This window comes from Armigeres subalbatus, chromosome 2 (assembly GCF_024139115.2).
Source record: "Armigeres subalbatus isolate Guangzhou_Male chromosome 2, GZ_Asu_2, whole genome shotgun sequence".
NCBI classification, from domain to species: Eukaryota; Metazoa; Arthropoda; class Insecta; order Diptera; family Culicidae; genus Armigeres; species Armigeres subalbatus.
The window spans coordinates 415,009,406-415,031,375 of record NC_085140.1 but is presented as its reverse complement, the minus strand read 5'-3'; the positions used below and the strand labels follow the sequence as shown (position 1 = coordinate 415,031,375).

Below are 21,970 nucleotides of genomic sequence, written 5' to 3'. Positions count from 1 at the left end.
TTGTCGAGTCAAGTACAAGACACTGAAGACGACCACACAGTTGTGGTCGAAATACGTATCTGCAAAGATAACGAAAATTAACTAGTGGAATTAAATGGACAGTACTTAATTCGTCTTAGACGGTCCAATTAATTAGTTCAACTGTGCTAAAAACTTCAATCCTCGATGATCCTGTTTCTAGTTAACGGAAACTGTAGAGCTTAGCGACGACTAATGCCAAGAGAATATCGCCACCCAACCGTTTGTAGCCATTCAGCAGTAAATTACGAAACGATGCTTCAGTCTGGTGGACAGGCATCAGAATAAACAAAGCCTTGTGCACCTACCCACTAGGTTCTGTTCATTAATCACTGCACTGTTGAGTGCAGTCGCCCAGTCGGCACAAACCACTACTAGGCGTAGTTGTAGCGGCACATGAAGTCTTCTACTGAGCAGTAGGGCAGTTCAAATTTCAAAAATGTTCGAAAATTCCAACTCCCATTTGTCTATTAGCATTATTTTGATAATATAGGAGTACTGGCAAAATTTCAGGCAATTCGGTGGCCATTTAGGGGTGGCGCGAAGTCAATTTATGTTTATATGGAAATTTGTATGGGAAAAACTTAAAATTTATTCAAATCTCGCTACAACTGTCAAATCGTGATGAATTCAAATAAACATCCCCAACCTCCTTTTTTAGAATCTATATAAATGAGACCTCCGGATAACACATTAGTTATGAGTGGATTGAACGGTTCTATTGACAGTGTGAATATGAGATAAATGGCTAAAATGGTGTAATTAACCTCAACATAGCAGTGGAAATATAAATAAAAATTAATGAGTTACCCACTGGTTGAGCTCAAATAGATTCCAAAAATGGAGGTTGGGGATGTTGAGATGAATTCATCACGATTTGACAGTTGTAGGGGGATTTGAATAAATTTTAAGTTTTTCCCATACAAATTTCCATATAAACATAAATTGACTTCGCGCCACCCCTAAATGGCCAACGAATTGCCTGAAATTTTGCCAGCACTCCTATATTATCAAAATAATGCTAATAGACATATGGGAGTTGGAATTTTCGAACATTTTTTAAATGTGAACTGCCCTACTGAGCAGTAGTGTGCCTTTCGTGTAAACAGCGAACGGGTGTTGGTATCTAAGTCATGCGCCCTTACATGTTGCTCTAATAACATTTTGAGAATTTGATTCGCTGTTAAACTTTCCGTTAAAGTTAATTACTGAGCAAATTATGATGTCACACTCTAGGTCACTTTTTGTGCGATCATTTTTAGATCCCCACAACAAATTCATTGACTCTTTGATTCACATAAACACTGCGAAACCTAAGACAAATTGATTAGTGAGATAATCTTTCAAATCGGTCAACAAGTTCGGAATTCGATTTGGAATTAACTTTGAATCGATTTGAGGACTGGAATGCGATTTGTTTTTTCATTTATTTTAATTTGGATTTGGATGTGGGATTGAATTCGAAATTACATTCTTGAATTGCAGTATTCGAAATATATTATTTTCCGTTTTATGCCATCGCAGCCTGTACCGGCAAGATGGGCCGAGCGGCCCCCATCCGGGGCCTAGTTGCAGGGGTTCCATAACTTACTAAGCAGTCAGTGCACGGCGCGGCAAGAGCCGTGTATTTCACAGGCACATTCATATTTCATGTGAGAGAACCCGAAATGGGACCAAGTTGCCTGGGACTTTGGTGGACGTGAGCAACACAGCAGAGTCAGTCTGTACTAAGACCAGACGTGCGGCACCGTTCTAGCCGGGATCAGCAGGACGACCGACCGGCTTGTAAGGTACATGCTTTGTGTTGTTGGCACAGCTGACAACTGGGCTGTGAGTGGGAGTAGTCGGAGATTTCGTGTACGAAGCTGGTGTAAGAAGGTAGGAACATTATGAGATGGCTTTGTGTAATAATTTTAGGTTGCGATTGGGGAAGAGACTTCACAGTATATGTTACGCTGGATTTAAGTAGAGTCGTTCAAAGAAGCCGTTAGCCGCTCCTGGGAGTGCAATTGCAACAATGGAAAGGATTTTGCGACTCTGTGGTACATTAATTTGCATGCATGTTGGAAGAATTTACTTTTATTTGACTAGGTTCCACGAGTTGGTATGATAAACCTCGAATTATTCTTTGATGGGTACGGTAACCTATTCTATATCACTAGTGTCATATCCATAAAATAGTATTTCACATGGGTATGTTTATTCATATATATTCTTATTTTTTATATTAAAATTTCATATATTTAGAGTATCACAATAATGATGAACCCCATGATCTCACGTTGTCCATGTCAAACAAATATGTTTTCTCATGATTGTTCCGATTCAATCGACTGGAATAATACTTTAATTGTTAACATTGATTATTGCCTCATAAAGTTTCATTTTATGTGTCAGTGCAGCCAGAGCTTTCACTGCAAGCCACAAACAAGAACGACGTTGTCATCGTGGCTCGGAATAGTTCTCTAATAAAGCAATAGTAAACCGCAGCAGCTGTCCCATAATTTCTTGGAAATCCATTTAATAAACTACTGCCATGGACATGTTCCCACAGCCGTCAGCTTTAAATTAATAGTCAATTAATGCAACGACTTTGCTGGGACACTTGTTTTAGTTTACGATTCCCATTCACTTTAACGATTGCTGCCAGTGCGCAGATATTTTACTTTTCTTCACCCTATCCTCAGCTCCTTCCACTACTTTATAATCCATCATTATTGAGTTTTCAATTTGTTCCGTCCCGAATAACTTGTTGAGAAACCGTAAGGCGCACACCAACCTCTGGTGCGAGGAGGATGAAAAAGCACTTTCTACCTGAGTTTGCTTCCTACTTCCGATCCATCATCGTTCAGTGCGCTGCTGTCGTCGCCGTCACCGTTATCCCCGTCGCTGGATAAGAACAAACCGGCAACAAAGGTCGACCTCCTTCGTGGGTCTGAACCCGCTCCGTTTGTTAGTGTATGCGTGGGAACGAGGCCAGGAGGGGAACCGAAAATAATCGATAACCAACAGCCCGCGTCAACCGAAAGTACCTTCCTACTCGAGCACATGCTGCTGCACCGAGCAACGAACGCCAACAGTTGGGGCATGGCATGCCCGAGCTTGCCGATGGTAGGGCCAGGCCCTTTTTCCTACGCCTCACGCGGGGCAGAGGAAAACGCATTCAAACGACGACGACGACAACGACGGCACGTACGGCAAAATCGATTTCATCGACCCGCACCATTAAGGGATATGGAGACCACCTAGCGGCAATTACAGCACCCTATGAAATCGTCGCTCGGTGATATATGAGCAATGAGCATAGAGGGAATCGTTAACGGTTGACATTGCGAGTGGTCCACCCTAAAGCAGGCCCCCAGAAGTAGTACTGCGAGGTAGTTCCTGGGGGAAACGATGGTGGAGCCCAAGGGAGTTTAGTCGGTATTACCGGTATGGTCGAGTCCGACACTCCAGTACACTTCCGTGTGGTAGTTTGGCAACTACAATGCACGTGTACTGGGTTAGTGTGTAAATGCATTCTCCCTTGTAAAAAAAAAAAAATCCCTAAAGCAGGTGTTTCCGATATGTGGAGAAGTGCGGTTCATGAAACCAACGACCTGTTTAAACTGTGGTTCGAAAAATTGTGTCAAGACTCAGCCAACGGTCAACGTACACTACTCGCCTCAATTTCAGAAGTTGATCAATGCAAATGACAAAAATATACATTTTTCACACGAAGTTTAACTAAGTACCTAGTCACTGGTCTATGATATCATAGATTGTTCCCAATTATACTCTGAAGACAGAGGCGATTAATGAATTCTACGGCGGCGTTAGGAAACTGGATTTTATTTTATATGGCCATAGCCAATGTAGCTTGCGTAGTCTTATGTAGATTTCCTCCTTTCGATCATCCGGAACACGTCGTCAACCATGCAGTCTACTGAGCGACTACAAATCGTTTTCTTTCTGATCGATTCATTTAGCTCGTTGCACGGATCGAGTTGGTATATATCGCGAACCATAATCATCGTGTTGTTCTCGAGTACCGCAGTCTTCAAATTTTCACTGTATGAACGGTGGATAGATACTACTCCTACTTGGTTTTGCGTACATGATGCGAAGATCTTGCTTCGTTGATCATTGTAGTTGGATACAGTGCCAGTGTACATATTCCTGATTCCGACCGCCTTGCCTCGCAGTTTGACGCCGGTTATGGGAGCTTGACAAAAAAAAGAGCAATCGGAGCAATCGGCGAAGACCACAGCGACGAAAAAGGACTAGCGATTGGAGGCTCAGTTCGTGAGAATGCAGACCTCGCATCTTCATCGGGAGCATACGCATACTGACCATGTGCCAAAAACGGTGGATTTGGTATCGTAGCGCTGCATGAGGATCACTGGAATGAGTCAATAGTGTGAAAGTTTAGAGTTATTCATATAATCCACCAGAGTACGTTTCGTAGGAACGGTATGAAGTCGATCATTGACGTCACATTCTGTTGACCTTGGTTGACCACCGTTTAAGAGTAGACGAAGGCTACACACATAGCGACCATTCGGTGGTTCGATACGTGGTTAGTTATGGCGTGCACTATGTTAGATGGACCAATTACATTTCTAAGAGAACAAACATCTCGCATTCGGATCTATGCTTGATCGTCTGAATGAAATGTCAAGTCAAGTTGCAATTGAAAGCACGCTTGCCTTCGTGTTTCTCATAAGTGACATTTAATGTCTTTACATTTTTACGAAGAGGCTGTTCGAGCGATGACGAAGTACCGGGGTAAAATTTATAACGAGAGAGATACTTTCCAGTTCACGTTTATTTCAAGATTAAATTCATGAGTTTCTGCGTGTCTTATTTATAGTCGACCCTATTAGTCATTTAAGAATCTTCTAGAATTCCATTCAATTCCTAAGCTTATTGTATGCAAGTCAATGCAAGTAGTAGATTTGTATTGTGTAAAGTGTACGTATGGCTAAATGTTCTAGAACTGTCAATAACAATGAATGTAAATAAACAAATGGAGAAGTGATCATAATCTGGAATAATCGACTGGTAAGTGTATTACAATTATTGTGTTTAATTATTGTTTAATCCTATGTTTTTGTTGTTGTTTCAGGTATGTTTTATGATGCTCCAGTTGTGGAGCTAGGTATGATCAAAAGGGGTAAATATTTAATGAATAAGAGTGTTGTTTTGATGTACGGCTGGCAGCATGAGGTATGCTGCATCCGATGGTGTGGTGCCAGAATAAAGCACCCCGGTGGCTTGCTGCTGGCCGCAACATTCCGCCCACCAAATTGGGGATAATTTGCAAAAGATGCATGATGATGGAAATAATGCATGATGACTTCGATGATTACGTTCGATAATTGCACTTTTTCATAAGACTCGATATGACAATGATCTTGGTTTTGATGATGACAAAATACATATTGTTGTGATGACGTCGGAGTATCGCTTCGATGACTGAAGGTGATCAGTTGATAAAGATGTTCGTTGAGATTTTGGTTTTTGACGAAGTTTTTGCCGCTCACCTTGAGCGATCGGGTTGAGTTGCGGACTTTCTCCCCATACTCTCCTTCGGATGAAGATGAAAGCAATGAGTTGCATATTGTAGCGAAGATAGTTGGAAACTCGTGCCGCCCACCATGCACGAATCATATGCTGAGATGATGTGGTGTTGAAGAGAATTTGCTGTGGCTGTTTCTTGAGTGGTGGAAATTGCCGATGTGATGGGAAAAGATGTCGATCGATTTCGGTAACCTGAAGACGGCTATGTTGGTGGATGACCAGTGGATGCAGATGAATGATTCCGATTACTGGCGATGAGATGCTATGTTCTGACATGTTGGATGACTGTTTTGTGCTCTGTTCTCCGTTAGCAGATAGACGTATGCATGCTTCATAGTGTGTCGATGATTGTTGTCGATGGTTGATTGAGATTTCATTCAGCTTCTTGATTGTAGCTATGCTCTTGGTATGATGAATGGGTTTCGTTCCTTGAATTTCCGATGAGTGTTGCTTGCTTGTGTGGTAAGTGATCGAGAGAGATTGGGACGAAAACTGTGGTTGTTTGTCACATCCCGATGGTTTCAGAGTCTTGGTGATGATTTGTGATGAAGGTTGTTCTACGATGTTTTCTTGGGGCGGTAGGTTGAATGATGAAACGTGAGAGTTTGCTGTGTACGCATCCTGAAGGCAGTAATTTTCAACCTTTGCGGCAGTTGAAAATCGCTCCAGCGATGTATTGTTGTGATGCATGGATGTGTTGAGGGTTCGTATGCTTCGGCGGTGAGGGTTGCTTGGTTGGTGCGCAATGATGAAAGGCTTCTGTCAATCCGATAGTGTAGAACTTCGGGTAAAGAAGGCACTGTTCGTTGAGTCGTTGAATGGTGATTCTGGATTTCTATTGATTCGTCATTGAGTTCTGGGCCTCTCGAAGTAGCCGCTTGGTGGTTGATTTGATCGCGTTCCTTTGTGTGTCAGCTTCGGTTAGTTCCTCGATGATACTGTCCAACTAGTTGTCGTCTTCACAGAAATCCAATATTTCATCTTGCAGGGATTTGAATTCTTTCCACCAGCTTTCCAACTGATCCAATTCGGCGGTCAGACTCCCGACAGAGCTTTCGGCAGTCATGTGACTAACTCGGCTCTTGATGTCAGCAAACCGAACTTTCAGCATTTCACGTTTCTCTACTACTTGCTCCATTATTGTTTCACTAACTTCACTACACTACCGTCGTATGGGGCTTCTTTTGACAAATCAGGGGCTACTTAGGACATTTTAAAACATGAATTAAAACGAAAATTACTGTAAAATTGTCATTATCACCAATCGGGTGTCTTGTTGATAGTTGGACGGAAACTTTCTGTTACAAATTTGGTATTTTTCGCGTTTATTTTTTTCAAAAAATCAAAAATCCAAAGTAGCCCCCGGAATCAAAAGTAGCCCCGCACGACGGTACTAATCCTGTCTACACCGCCAATTTAGTGCTCGAGCGATGACGAAGTACCGGGGTAAAATTTATAACGAGAGAGATACTTTCCAGTTCACGTTCATTTCAAGACCAAATTCATGAGTTTCTGTGTCTTATTTATAGTCGGCTCTACCCTATTATACATTAAAGAATCTTATAGAATTCTATTCAATTCCTAAGCTTATTATATGCAAGTCAATGCAAGTACTAGATTTGTATTGTGTAAAGTGTACATATGGCTGAATATTCTAGAACTGTCAATCTGGGAGCTGCGGACTCGTCCGATTCTTATTTTCAAGATATTTTGCTTGACACCCGCAAATTTCCTCTCAGTGTTGATTGTACACGCTACGATTTTCTCACATTGAAATTATCATTATATTTATCCTTTAAACATTAATTTCTGAGATTTCGTCGATTTACTGCATTGCATAAATTATTGTGCCAATCGTAAAATTAAATCATGCTGTTCACTTATCAAAACTTCTCGATGGGTTTGAAATGAGACCAAATTATTGAGTTTTGTTAGAAATTAACTATAATTAGTATGAGTTGATTTGCACGTGTACTCTCTCGGCTGCGCTCAGAATGCTCCAAAACTCTCTCGAAGCGATGGATACTTTTTGACAGCTTGCTTTGGAGATTTTTTGACAATCGTTTCGACTCTATCCGCAGCTCCCAGCTGTCAATAACAATGAATGTAAATAAACAAATGGAGAAGTGCTCATGATCTGGAATAATCGACTGGTAAGTGTATTACAATTATTGTGTTAATTTATTGATTAATCCTATGTTTTTGTTGTTGTTTCAGGTATTTTTTATTGTCAGGTATGTTTGATCGCCGAAGGTATGCGCTTCCCGAGGTTAGAAGTGACACACCACAAAATCGAGTTCATCGTCTTTAACAACCGCATGTCGACACAGGAGGTGGTAATCCGAGTCGATAATTGTTAAATCTCGTCCAAACGCTCCCTCAAACAGCCGGGCGTGATACTGAACGAAAAGCTTAATATCAACAGCCAAATGAATACGCTTTTAAGAAAGCAACGACAGCTATTAAAATGTCTCTTTCCCGGATAATGTCTTGCAGCTCAGAGTAGCGCTAGAGTAAACTGAAATTATTGGCGAGCGTGACAGCATTGATCCTGAGACGATCCGAAGGCAATGGGATTGGGACACCTCCAACCAATATGATTAAAACACCATATTGATCTCCACCGTCTGATACCTAGTGTTTCGGGCTTGGTTAGTAGAGTTCACGGGGAAGTTAATTTCCACATGACGCAGTTCTTGTCGGGACACGGCTGATTTAGAAAATGCCTTCACGGGTTTGGGCACGCATGGTCCCCGCAATGTCCTGAGTACCCTGGAGTCGACGAAACGGCGGAGCATGTGTCCTTTGTCTGTCCTCACTCTGTAGATGGGGAGCTCATGTTGTTAATAGTGTCTATGATATCAGAACTCACTCACATATATTGTGCTAGATTGTTCCCAATTATACTCTGAAGACAGAGGCGATTAATGAATTCTACGGCGGCGGTAGGAAACTGGATTTTATTTTATATGACCATAGGCAATGTAGCTTGCGTAGTCTTACGTTTTTATATAATAATTGTAAGATCTGTGGCGAGGACATTAGCCTGGACAAACCTAGTCCAGAGGATGTGTCTAGACTGTCAGTTTGGTGAGTTTCCTAGGGAAGCTGCTCTTGTCCATAAATTTCCATAGCTCTACGCGGTCTAGACTGTCATATGCCGCCTTGAAATCGATGAACAGATGGGTTCTATTTGGGTATTGTGGGTTGCCCGACCTATGAGACCCTTAAGGGGAGGGCTCAAGTTTTCCCAGGTGACTGGGAGGGAAACGATTGGGCTGGCAGAGGAGCTTTTTGGAAAAGGGAAACGATTGGGCTGGCTTCATAAAAAAAATCCGTGTTCGGAATGATGATTTTCGCCGACGATAAGCTTATTGCCTTCGCGGCCGTTATCATCACCGGAATTCTACTCCAAGACACTTCGAACGACTTCGTCTGAATGAAAAGCTGTCCGTGATTGGAATCGGGCCAACCTTCCCAGTAAATGTACCTAAACTAATAGAATAAAACGACCGAAACGTGAAAAAGCCTTCTCCTTCCACCTCATCAGATTTCTCTCATTCAACTAGCTGTTCAAACACTTTCTAGCTTCAGTTTAACCATTTATTGAAAGCAATTCAAAAGCAGTTTGACCATTCATAATGACTGGAAAGCTGGCTACAAAGCCCGTAATACGCCTTATTTACAGCTGCAATACGCCTTTTCACCTCGCTGGTAACATCTTTATATAGTACATCATATAGTAGGGTAGTACTTAGAATCATTCATTCCATTCGAACGTTAAAATTCAAAAAAATATTCAATAAAATATATTTATGATTACCAAAGTTAAAAGATTTTGAATGAGGTTCTCAATAGATTCAAGTACATACTTATATTCAAAGTATCGATACCATAAATACTTCCCATGACGCTCCTTCCCCCTCTGAGCGTTACGTAATTTGTGGACGCCCCCTATTGCCATGTCATGAGGCTGATACAAATATTTAAAAACAACTATATCTCCCCTTTTAAACCACCACAGTAACGTACCTTCCAAAACCTCCACATGGCAAATTTGGTTCCATTTACTTGATTAATTCTCGAGTTTTGATGAAAGTTGTGTTTCATTTGTATGGAAGCCCCCTTTTCCAAAGGGAGGGAGGGGTCTAGAACTATCTTAAGAATCTTCCCCGGCCTCAAAAACCTCTGCATACAAATTTTCACGCCAATCGGTAGTATCCGAGTAGAAATTTATTTTATGTATATAGAAAAAGAAAATTCAACCCCCCCTTGACCTTTCGAAGATCAGTAAGACGAAATTTTTATTGAATATTTGTAACAGCCTAGTAACAAACTATTAAATAATGAATACGATAAAAATTGAACTGATAAAAAAATGTAAAAGATTTACAGAACAGAAAAAATCTTTTTAATAAAAGTTTATCTTTACTGTCCACGCCACCAATATGTAGGTGAAGACTTCTGCTGTCTGTTGATGATGTCGGTTTGCGTGGGAGTGCAATCAGATTCGTCAAGTCGACGTTTGAATATTTGTTTTCTAAAGTAGATATGTCGTTATGAAAATTTTGCATTTTAGTTATTGTGCAAAGTTTGTTTCCGTAATCGAATATCTCTGAACCTCTCAGAAAACTAAATCAGTACATCGAGCAGCAGTTCGAGTTGAGAACGACTGCCCTTCAAGGTTTGGCATCCAAAAGAACACATGAAAGCAGTGTATTTTCGTGATAATTAAAGAATGAATTATTTAGGATCGGCGTGTGTAGAAGTACCAACCTTTTTCCAGTGCGCGCTACTCTTTCCAAGTGGATGTAGTTAATAGTTGTTTTTGGTTTGCGCTTCACAGGCGGAACCACCGTTGATTACGACCAAGTTTCACCGATGGTAGAGGCTGATAACGCACTGGTTCGTATTCGAGAAGTTTTCCCTACAAAACGGAAAGGTCACCAAATGTTTTCTTCTTCACTTGAATACACCATTAATAAGCAAACTATTGGCTCATTCTCCGTTATGATTTCGGCTGATTTATTATTATTACTTCTGTGAAGCATTCCACTGGTTTACCAAATTTCAACTTTACTCAGAGTTACAATTGTTGGTTTCTGCTTCAACACGCACTAGCGAACGAAAATAATTATTCTTATTTAGTAGCTTACCCACAAAGCTTCTCGTCAACATAAACTCCGAAAAAACAGATAGGTTACTTAACGTGATTGATATTGTACAAAAAATATGCAATGAGATTCAACAATACCAGAAAAAAATATTTATCATGACACGACTCTCTTATTTCAGACTGGTATTGAACAGTGCTCCACTATTTTCATTCCAACAGAAGCACGTTTTAATCATAATTCAAAGTATCCTGCAGTATCATGCATTCATGACTTTTCGGAGCTTAGTATTATTGAGGCTTAACTCACTATACTCATAGCACCGTCTCACTTTTCCCGTAATCCTGTGCTAAATTAACCATAGAGCAAAGGAAAAGTTTTTCCAACTTCTCGTTCCCAGCCAATTGCTCTTCATGGGAAAAATCTATAATTCCTTCTTCGAACCTCCGCACCGCCACAGAGCACAAAGCTCCCGCACTTTGCGGTTCACGCCGTCATCCACATCAATCACACGACGTTATCTTCCTGCAGTTAGCCACAGGCCAGTCTGCTCATCATTAAATGCACTTCACTGCCCCCGGAGCCCCACCGTGAGAATGTCCTTTTTCGATGTAACCCGGCCCCTCCCTCGCTGCTTTGTTCACATGCACCAGCGCACAAGTACCGAAAGGCTCTTCATTCCGGGCAGGACTCGACGTCCCCCGCGGCCGCCACCGCCACCACCGGGGCACATTGTACTCGATTACAACTATCACTGCGAAACCGATCCGGCGCGCGATGTGGTCACGTGTGGTCGCTCGCACACAGTATGTAGTTTTTTTTCCAGACCTTGGTCCTTACGGGGCAGGCTTGGGGCTTGTAATCAGTGACACTGTCTGTGAGAGAGGGTGGGCGGTGTGGCTTATAACAAGTCCTAATAATCCTTTGCCCTCGTGTGACACTGGGATCGATCGCAAGGCGTTACAAACTCCGACGACGGCTCGAACACTACTGCCAGATAGGAAAGCTCTCCGTTACTTGGGGCTTCGCAGTGCGAAGTGAAAGCCATTATGGTGGATGAAGAGCGACATTGAGAGAGGGATGATGAAAATCGATGAAAATACTCCCGCAAGGATGGTTGTTGGTCGAGTAGAGAGGATGATGTTGGGAAAACGCTTAGAGAATGCCGAGCTTTTCTCAGGATGCACGTGTCTTTGTTTGCGCTGAGGTGGGTGGTATTGAGAACGCCGAGAAAAGAATGCAACATGGTTTTGGAACGATTGAGAAAATGGAACAAGGATTTCAAAGAGTTCAATAATTCTTTGTGGGTTTGTTCCTCTATGAGACGTTACCAGAAACGTTAACTTCTGAAGTACCGATATAATGATAGTTGAAATTGATCATTTTAATTAGATTTATTGTTTATACAGTATTATAAGCGAACGTTTTGACGCTGCAAATCTTTAGTCATAGTGGTATTTTTTTTTTCAAATAAGCTTTTAAGTCGAATTACCGAATCGCACGACAAGCAGTAAGGTTATCGTGATTATTGTATGATCAATTTAATATTCAGTTTACTATACAACGGCATCTGTCGTGTCCTTCTGATTTGTTTTTCACGTAAGCATATGCGGTATTTCGAAAAATTTCATTTTAGGTGGTTCGAAACGAAATTCCGGGGAATTCCGCGGAATTTGAGCATGGCGAAATCAGATTTCTTGATTTCGTTTCGTTTCGTAAAATTACAAAAAATTCGCTAGAAAAAAACTAGCTTTTTACGAAATTTCACGGAATTCCGCGGAATTTTGAAACAAATTTAAACTTAAACCGTACTGTTTCGTACGGTCGTGTATTATTAAAAAATTTGGCTGCACCGCTGAACAAAATCAGCAGTTTTCAAAATTTATGATGTTATACAAATTTTTCTATTTATTAATTTTCTATTCTGAGTCGACAAATACGTATTTAGTTTTATTCTATGAAAGGTCTTCATTGTTTCGTTAGAAATGTCTAACAGAAAACGAAAAGTATCTTTAACTATTCTATCCTATTTTTTTACCGATTCAATATTTAAGACGTCAGGCTCAGAGTGTAAATATAATCTGATATGACTCAGATACGTATAATTTAGTCAAAAAAGCAGAGCCGTGGATTCCTAGGACTCTTGTAAATTCTTTTTAAGGCGCCTCTTTCTTATCAAAGACTTCAAATCTGGGGTGGCACTGCACACCTCGACTCGAAATGAGCAAACCATGCAAGGGAAGATCTATTAATTACGTAACACAAAAATTGGCCATTTTCAACCCACCCCCGCATAAACATATATACAAGGGCAAACAGACATAGCTCGGTTCGTCGAGCAGATTGTGTATAAGACTATGCATATTCGAGCCTCATATGAAAATTGAATTCAGAAGGACATGACAGCCTTTTGGTACAACTTTTTGTATGGGAAATAAAAAAAAAATCATACCTGGAAAACTGCTGCCGTAAAAACTTTGCGATCACATACAGTAATATAATCTAAAATTCATATCTTTGGGCATTTGCATCCCACTAGATAAAACATTAAACCTGTGCTTTCATTTTCTAGTTTTGAGTTAGCTCAATACCATAAAACCACGCTGATAAGACAATATGCAGCATAATCACATAATTCCTAAGTAAAATAAAGTTTTTAACAGAATTTGAAACCGAATAAAAAAAATTCCCACTCTTTCTATATTTTTTATATTTACTGAAATAAAACTGAACTGATATAAAATTGATTAAATTCGGGAGCACTCTACGATTCGTTTCGTTAGGAAAAAGTGTGTTATCGCATAAAGACAAATCTTGATTCATACCTTTGTTACTATTTTGTGCCATAAATCTATACCAGCTTTAAGATTACGATCTAAGTTATTATGCGATGATTAGAGAACATAAAACTTGACGAGATTAATGGTCATCTTTTTTTGTGCGATTTTTGGGCAAATATAATGAAGTGCAATACAATCCACATTTAATTAAAATCTAATCCAGAATTAATCCAAATCAAATCAAAATCTCATCAAAATCCAATCCAAATGTAATTCATATCCAAATCCAATCTAAATCTAATTTAAATCCAATCCATATCAAATTCAAATCCAATTCACTTTCAAATCTAATTGAAATTCAATCCACATCTAATTCAAATCCAATCCAAATCAATCGAAATCCAATCTAAATCCAATCCAAATCAAATCCAAATCCAATCTAAACCTATTCCAAATCTAATTCTAATCCAATTCAAATTCGATTCAATTCCAATCTAAATCCAATCAAACTCAAAGCTAAATCTAATTCAAATCCAATCCAAATCTGATTCATATCCAAATCCAATTCAAATCCAACCTAAATCAACTCCAAACCCATTTCAAATTCAATGCAAATCCAATTCGAATACTAAAACCTATCATAGTCCAATTCAAATCCAATTCAAAACCAACCCAAATCTAATCAAATTCCACATCAAATTCAAAAAGAAGAAAAAACAATGATGGGATATGAAGCAATTTATTATAGTTTGTTCAATCTAACGCGAACTCATTTTTATCCAATTTATAAAAACCTCTGTTGTAGAGCATTGTGTGTCAGCATTTTGCAAGAAACAAAATTGTTCTATATAATGGGCCAACCTGTTCTTCGATATCACCATAATTATGGCCTCATTATTCCGAACAACTTTTTAGAAGAATATTATTTAGTTCCTAAGCTGCTAAGCTGAAGCTTAAGCTTAGCTTAGCTTAGCTTAGCTTAGCTTTAGCTTAGCTTTAGCTTAGCTTTAGCTTAGCTTTAGCTTAGCTTTAGCTTAGCTTTAGCTTAGCTTTAGCTTAGCTTTAGCTTAGCTTTAGCTTAGCTTTAGCTTAGCTTTAGCTTAGCTTTAGCTTAGCTAGTTTAGGCTTAGCTTTAGCTTAGCTTTTTGCTTTTAGCTTAGCTTAGCTTAGCTTTTAGCTAGTTTAGCTTTAGCTTAGTAGCCAGCTAGTTTAGCTTAGTTTAGCTGTTTTTAGCCCAGAAGCTAGTTTAGCTAGCCCCAGTTAGATCCAGCCCCTGTTAGCTAGCCCCAGCTCCCACCTGTTCCCACCAGCCCCTGTTCAGCCCCAGCCCCACCCCAGCCCCTGTTCCAGCCCACCCCAGCTCCACCTGTTCCAGCCCCTGTTCCCACCCCACCCAGCCCACCCTGTTCAGCCCTGTTCCCAGCCCCAGTTCCACCCCTGTTCAGCCCTGTTCCCCACCAGCCCACCTGTTCCCAGCCCCACCTGTTCCAGCCCCAGCCCAGCCCCAGCTCCCACCCCTGTTCCAGCCCACCCACCTGTTCCAGCCCCAGCCCCAGCCTCCAGCTCACCTCCTGTTCAGCCCACCTGTTCCACCCCAGCCCCAGCCCCTGTTCCTGTTCCACCCACCACCCCAGCCCACCCCACCAGCCCCAGCCTCCCAGCCCTGTTCCCACCCCAGCCCCTGTTCCCAGCCCTGTTCACCTGTTCCAGCCCCAGCTCCTGTTCCCCAGCCCCAGCCCCTGTTCCCAGCCCCACCCCAGCCCACTGTTCCCCACCCTGTTCAGCCCACCCCACCCCCAGCTCCTGTTCCCAGCTCCCAGCCTCAGCCTCACCCAGCCCCTGTTCAGCCCCCCACCAGCTCAGCCTCCAGCCTCACTCAGCCCAGCCTCAGCCCCAGCCTAGCTTAGCTCAGCTTTAGCTTTAGCTTAGCTTTAGCTTAGCTTTAGCTTAGCTTTAGCTTAGCTTTAGCTTAGCTTTAGCTTAGCTTTAGCTTAGCTTTAGCTTAGCTTTAGCTTAGCTTTAGCTTAGCTTTAGCTTAGCTTTAGCTTAGCTTTAGCTTAGCTTTAGCTTAGCTTTAGCTTAGCTTTAGCTTAGCCGTTAGGCATTAGTCGTTAGAAGATTTGTTTCGGAAGCATTCGGAGATTTGCTTCGGAATTTCTTGACAATTTGTTCTAGAATACTTCAACGTTTTGCTTCGGAATCCCTCGAATATTTAATTCGGAGTCTCTCGACGTTTTGCTTCGGAATCCTCCAATGATATGCTTCGGAATCATTCGACGATTTGCTTCGAAATCTTTCGATTGTTTGCTTCGGGATCCCTCGAAGATTTGTTTCGGAAACCCTCAATGATTTGCTCCAACGTCCCTGGAGAATTCCCTTTGGAATCATTGGAGAATTCTTTACGGAATCCCTGGATGATTAATTCGGAGTCTCTCGACGATTTGTTTTGGGATCCTCCGACAGATTGCTGCGGAATCCTTCGACGATTTGCTTCTACATCCCTGGAACATTGCCTACAAAATCTCTGGAACATTCACGTTGGAATTCCTGGAGGATATCTAACGGAACCACTGGAACATTCCTGGTTCTCATCGGTATGCTTGGAGAATTCTCGTCGGAATTTCTGGCAGAATCTTCGTAACATTCCCGTCGAAATCACTATAGGATTCTCATCGGAATCGGAAATTCTTCTCCGACATCACCAACGTCCGCACTTACCACAGTGCGAATATTGAATTCGACCACTACCTCGTTGCAGTATGCCTGCGCTCAAAACTCTCGACGGTGTACAACACGCATCGAAGTCGGACGCCGCGGCTTAACATTGGGCGGCTACAAGACGGTAGACTAGCCCAAGAACACGCGCAACAGCTGGAAGGAACTCCCAACGGAAGAGCAGATAGTAGAAGAGAAGAGAAGAATGCAGCATGGGCGAGATTGCTGCAACACCGCACGAGGGCGAACGAGGCACGATATAAACAGGCGCGGAACAGACAAAATTCGATTTTCCGGAGGAAAAAGCGTCAGCAAGAAGATCGAGACCGTGAAGAAACAAAGCAACTGTACCGCGCTAATAACACGAAAGTTCTATGAGAAGTTAAACCGTTCACGTAAGTGCCACGTGCCACAGCCTGATATGTGTAAGGACATAAACGGGAACGAATGTGAGGTGATCCAAAAGTGGCGGCAGCACTACGAAGAGCACCTGAATGGCGATGTGGCAGACGAAGATGGCGGTATGGTGAAGGACCTGTGGGAACGCTCGCAGGACATAATTTTACCGGCTCCGGATCTCTAGGAAATCCAGGAGGAGATTAGCTGGCTGAAGAACAACAAAGCCCCTGGGGTTGACCAACTACCAGGAGAGCTATTTAAACACGGTGGTGAGGCACTGGCTAGAGCGCTGCACTGGGTCATTACCAAGGTTTGGGAGGAGGAAGTTTTGCCGCAGGAGTGGATGGAAGGTGTCGTGTGTCCCATCTACAAAAAGGGCGATAAGCTAGATTGTAGCAACTACCGCGCAATCACATTGCTGAACGCCGCCTACAAGGTACTCTCCCAAATTTTATGCCGTCGACTAGCACCAACTGCAAGGGAGTTCGTGGGGCAGTACCAGGCGGGTTTTATGGGCGAACGCTCCACCACGGACCAGGTGTTCGCCATTCGCCAAGTACTGCAGAAATGCCGCGAATACAACGTGCGCACACATCATCTATTCATCGACTTCAAAGCCGCATATGATACAATCGATCGGGACCAGCTATGGCAGCTAATGCACGAACACGGTTTTCCGGATAAACTGACACGGTTGATCAAAGCGACGATGGATCGGGTGATGTGCGTAGTCATACTATTCGAGTATTCACAATAATCAATCGTTACCCTCTTTTCTTGTATCTCATGAGATTCGTTGACATGAGAAACTGCAATGTAATAACAACTGCAACTCACAAGTCGGAAACACGAAAGTGAAAACGACCGTCGATGGTGCGTATGCGCACGCTAAATTTTCCCAACCACACCAAGTGATAAAATGAGAAAATAACAACAAATAGTGCCGTACGGTAACGTGATGCGCCACAAGTAGCAATAATATCTCATTCCGCGAATATCTCTTATTGCTCATATCACATTTCTCATTTCCATTGGAAGGATGGAAATTCGACGAAGAGAGCTTGTTATGTTTTTCCTCTCCGAAGAGAAATCAACGAGTAAACTTCAAATCTACCCCCAACGAGGCAACACAATAAAAAGTCAGTCATGTGTTTCCCTTTAGATAAGGTTGAATAAATTATTTTACTCGGGAATATGAGACGCATAAATTCTTTTATTGGATTTCCTAACGGGACCTTTTCGGCCTCCCGGCCCAAATCGTTTTGTTTTTATTTTAGTATTTCATTGTGCCGTTCGGTGTTTTTGTGCTTGAAGATGCTGAACGCATTTTCCGTGGTTGTTCTCAGAATGATGCGTTCGCTACTTCTGCCATATAGAGCTTATTCTTGTCTGGTCTTTATCGCATTCAGCGATTGCGGGGGAATGTAATTCCAAATGCCCCTCGGAGGGAAATGATCAATTTTGTTCAAAAATATCTTGAAATATTCGAGATATACCTTGATAATATTATTTCTCAATGAAAAAAGTTCATTATTTCCAGTATTATTTGAGATGACTTCATAAAGATCCATATTACAACGTCTCATATCAATCGCGCTATATTTCTTGCCTCGATAGTAACAATCAGTTTATGAGCCAGTGCGCTCCATCATAAGCTTCAGTTTTTGTTATCCGCAAAAGGTAGGACAAAGGAAATTTTTTAGGATACACGAGCTCTCACTTATTTAGTGGAGAAATGATGAGGGAAGGAGCAATGTTATCTTACCATCTCAAGTTTGGCAGACTTTTTATTCGTTTTGAGGTTTCTCAGCATCTGCCGTATGATAGCCAACCTTGAGGGTTGGCCTTTGTTTGGTTAGTCATCGAAATCTTACTCAGGATATCAAGTTATATATATTTCATTGTAAGCGCGTCAGGCTTCAAATAAACTTTTAACGTTTATATTGAAGACTAGACTTTCGATAGTTCTTATGATCATTTCTTGTTATAAAATTAACGCATTCATGAAAAAAAAAGAGATAAATGAAATCGACAATTTTCACAACATCACTACTCTGGGACACATGGGCTTGATAATGAAATGATTCTCTATTGAAAACTTGTTCCACACTCTTTCATTTTTTTTTACAATTGAAATTCTCTTCATTACTGTAAAATCTGCTTCTTCCTGTTTGATTAAAAAGTTTTTTATTCTCATTTATCATACGCTGCCTTACCATTATATAGAACACTTTTTGTCTTGATTTATATTACCTAAGAATCAGTAATCGATACCACGACTAACGACTATTGGTTTATCTTTTCGATGTATATTGTTCAATTTGAATAACAAATTCAAAATTAGAGGCATTTATTTCAACTTCACGACAATTTTCCAATGAATAAATAATTCAACTCAAGCAAAGCATATGTATTTCCACATGGGAAGTTTACTATTTTTCCCACAGGTCAAACTTTTAAACTCATAAGTAAAAGCGAAAACGACCGACCGTGTCGTGCGTGGGGACTGACATTGAACTTTTCCCCGGCCTGTCGCTGGAACAAAGAAAAACTGTCAATAAGGAAGTGGCGCACGGCTTGAAGCCGACCCGGAACGGAAACCGTATCAATACAAATGGGGATTTATATTCCACCCTCTCGCAGCAGCAGCAGCAGCAGCACCGTGACAACGAGCGGAACGATCGATGTGATGTGGTGCTGCGTTGGCTTGGCATTAAAGTTTTCCCGGAGATGTGTTTGATCACGTGAGTCAAAAACACGGCAACAGTAGAACGGTCACGGGCCCCGCGCTTATCGTCGTCGACGTCAGCAGGAAGTTGGGCTATCGAATTCGATGGCGGATGGTGGAACATGCAGAGCAATAAAATTCAAAACAGGAACGAGAAAAAGGCGAATGTCGGGCTTGTCGTGTCGGATGAATGAATGTTTCAGTATCATTAACATCGCTGTTCAGTTGTCGTTGATAATAATTCTTAGCTTTATGGAGATTTCTAGGTCTAATTACAGTATTTCTAATTCCAAACTACCTCGAATATTAAATGGGTATTGTTTATGAATTCGTTGCAGGTAGCAAATAAAACACGCCTTCTCTGTAATTGTAAATGCTTCATCATTATTATTTTTACATTTATCTTATCTGGTTTAATGTCTTCATTAAATATGAAGGGGATACGTTGTTTCAAATAGAATAGGTTATTGAACAATCTCAAGAGGTATATAATTCCATTTACTTTTTATGCTTGATTTCCCATATCAGTATTGGTCACATCAGTGAAATACGCATAGTTCAGATCAAAACGCAATTTTGAATAGCAAGCATTTACCGATTTGTTCTTTAATAATAACTCACCTGGATAAAAAGTTACAATCGTGATTGTTGCTTCTAACTAGTGCAAGATGCAACCTTTTATTAAGCTAAACCATAAAATCTCCAAAAAAAGGCCGAAATTTGCTACATTAATAAGAAGAAAACATCAATGAAGATAAATCGAACAATGCAGTTGGAACATCTACTTCTTCGTCTTCATCTTCTTTTATGACTACAATCCAACTGGCACTTGGCCTGCTTTTCAACTCAGCATTCTATTCTCATTTCCTCAGTTATTATTTGAAAGCTTTTTATTCCCACCTGTTGAAATACGTTGGAATTCTCCAATACAAGCATATTGGGTTGGTCTTAGTTGTTGCCAGATTTGCGTGAATCATATTACTTATAATGTATTATCCAAGCTGAATTAGTTGTAATCGACATCTTCAGTCGTATCCGATCTTCCTAGTATTACGCTGTTTATTTGTGAAATTCAGCGACGAAAGGTAAAAGAACTTTCCTTTAGATCGCTCCGCACGGCCAATTTCTTCTACATACCGGAGCCTAGGAGAAGATTGTAACGATTTTTGCCTAAAATTAAAAATTATTTTATTGGACATTTGTTGTACTGTCTCAATATTAGAAATTCTATGAAGTTCATTGGTACTATACCAAGGAGGCAACTTCAGAATCATTTTCAAAATTCGAATATTTCGAATCCTCTGAAGTGTCTTCTTTCTGGTATTGCAGCAACTAGTCCATATTGGCACAGCATACAACATGGCAGGTCTAAAAATTTGTTTGTAAATCAAAAGTTTGTTCTTAAGACAAAGTTTTGATTTTCTGTTTATAAGTGGATATAGACACTTAATATATTTGTTACATTTGGCTTGAAGGCCTTCAAAGTGATTTTTAAAAGTTAATTTTTGGTCCAGCAGAAGTCCTAAATATTTGGCTTCGCTAGACCAATTAATTGGAATCCCATTCATAGTGACAATATGTCTGCTAGAAGGTTTCAAATAAGAAGCTCTCGGCTTATGTGGGAAAATTATAAGCTGAGTTTTGGAAGCATTCGGGGAAATTTTCCATTTTTGCAAGTAAGTGGAGAAAATATCCAAACTTTTTTGCAATCTACTACAAATGACACGAAGGCTTCGCCCTTTGGCTGAGAGGCCCGTGTCATCTGCAAACAAAGATTTTTGACACCCTGGTGGTAAATCAGGTAAGTCAGAAGTAAAAATGTTATACAATATGGGCCCCAGTATGCTGCCTTGGGGGACACCAGCCCTTGCAGGTAATCTATCAGATTTGGAATTCTGATAGTTTACCTGTAGTGAGCGATCTGATAAATAATTTTGGACTAGTTTAATAATGTACAGAGGAAAATTAAAATTCATCAATTTTACAATCAAACCTTCATGCCAAATACTGTCAAATGCTTTCTCTATATCAAGAAGAGCAACTCCAGTCGAATATCCTTCAGATTTGTTGAGCCGAATTAAGTTCGTAACTCTTAATAACTAATGAGTGGTTGAATGCACATGGCGAAAACCAAATTGCTCATCAGCAAAAATAGAATTGTCAATAATATGAACCATCATTCTATTTAAAATAATCTTTTCAAACAGTTTGCTTATTGAAGAAAGCAAACTGATTGGGCGATAACTAGAAGCCTCAGCTGGATTTTTGTCCGGCTTCAAAATTGGAACAACTTTGGCGTTTTTCCATTTATCTGGAAAGTATGCCAATTGAAAACATTTGTTAAATAGATTAACCAAAAAGGATAAAGAGCTCTCAGGAAGTTTTTTGATAAGTATGTAGAAAATACCATCATCACCCGGGGCTTTCATATTTTTAAATTTTCTAGTAATAGATCTCACTTCATCCAAATTAGTTCCCAACGAAGGGTCAAAACCATTCTCTTGGTTGAGAATGTCGCAAGTTTTTGAGCCTTTTCGCCATTTGTTAATAAAATTGTATTTCCCTCTTCAAGCGCTGGAATTGGCTTTTGAGGTTTTTTAAGAATTTTCGTTAATTTCCAAAAGGGTTTCGAACTGGGATCCAATTTCGAGACA

The 21,970-nt window shown here is 40.7% G+C and overlaps 1 protein-coding gene across 1 annotated transcript in view; it reads right to left on the bottom strand.

The window, feature by feature from the left end:
- LOC134213390 (potassium voltage-gated channel protein Shaw) overlaps nt 1–11,639 on the bottom strand; it is a 402,605-nt gene extending 390,966 nt beyond the window's left edge. The window contains exons 1-2 of the mRNA XM_062692409.1: nt 11,004–11,639; nt 10,357–10,697 (exon numbers count right to left, since the gene is read on the bottom strand). The gene's annotated coding sequence lies outside the window, so the exon portion shown is untranslated. The remainder of the gene's footprint in view (nt 1–10,356; nt 10,698–11,003) is intronic.
- Nucleotides 11,640–21,970: the final 10,331 nt, after the last annotated feature.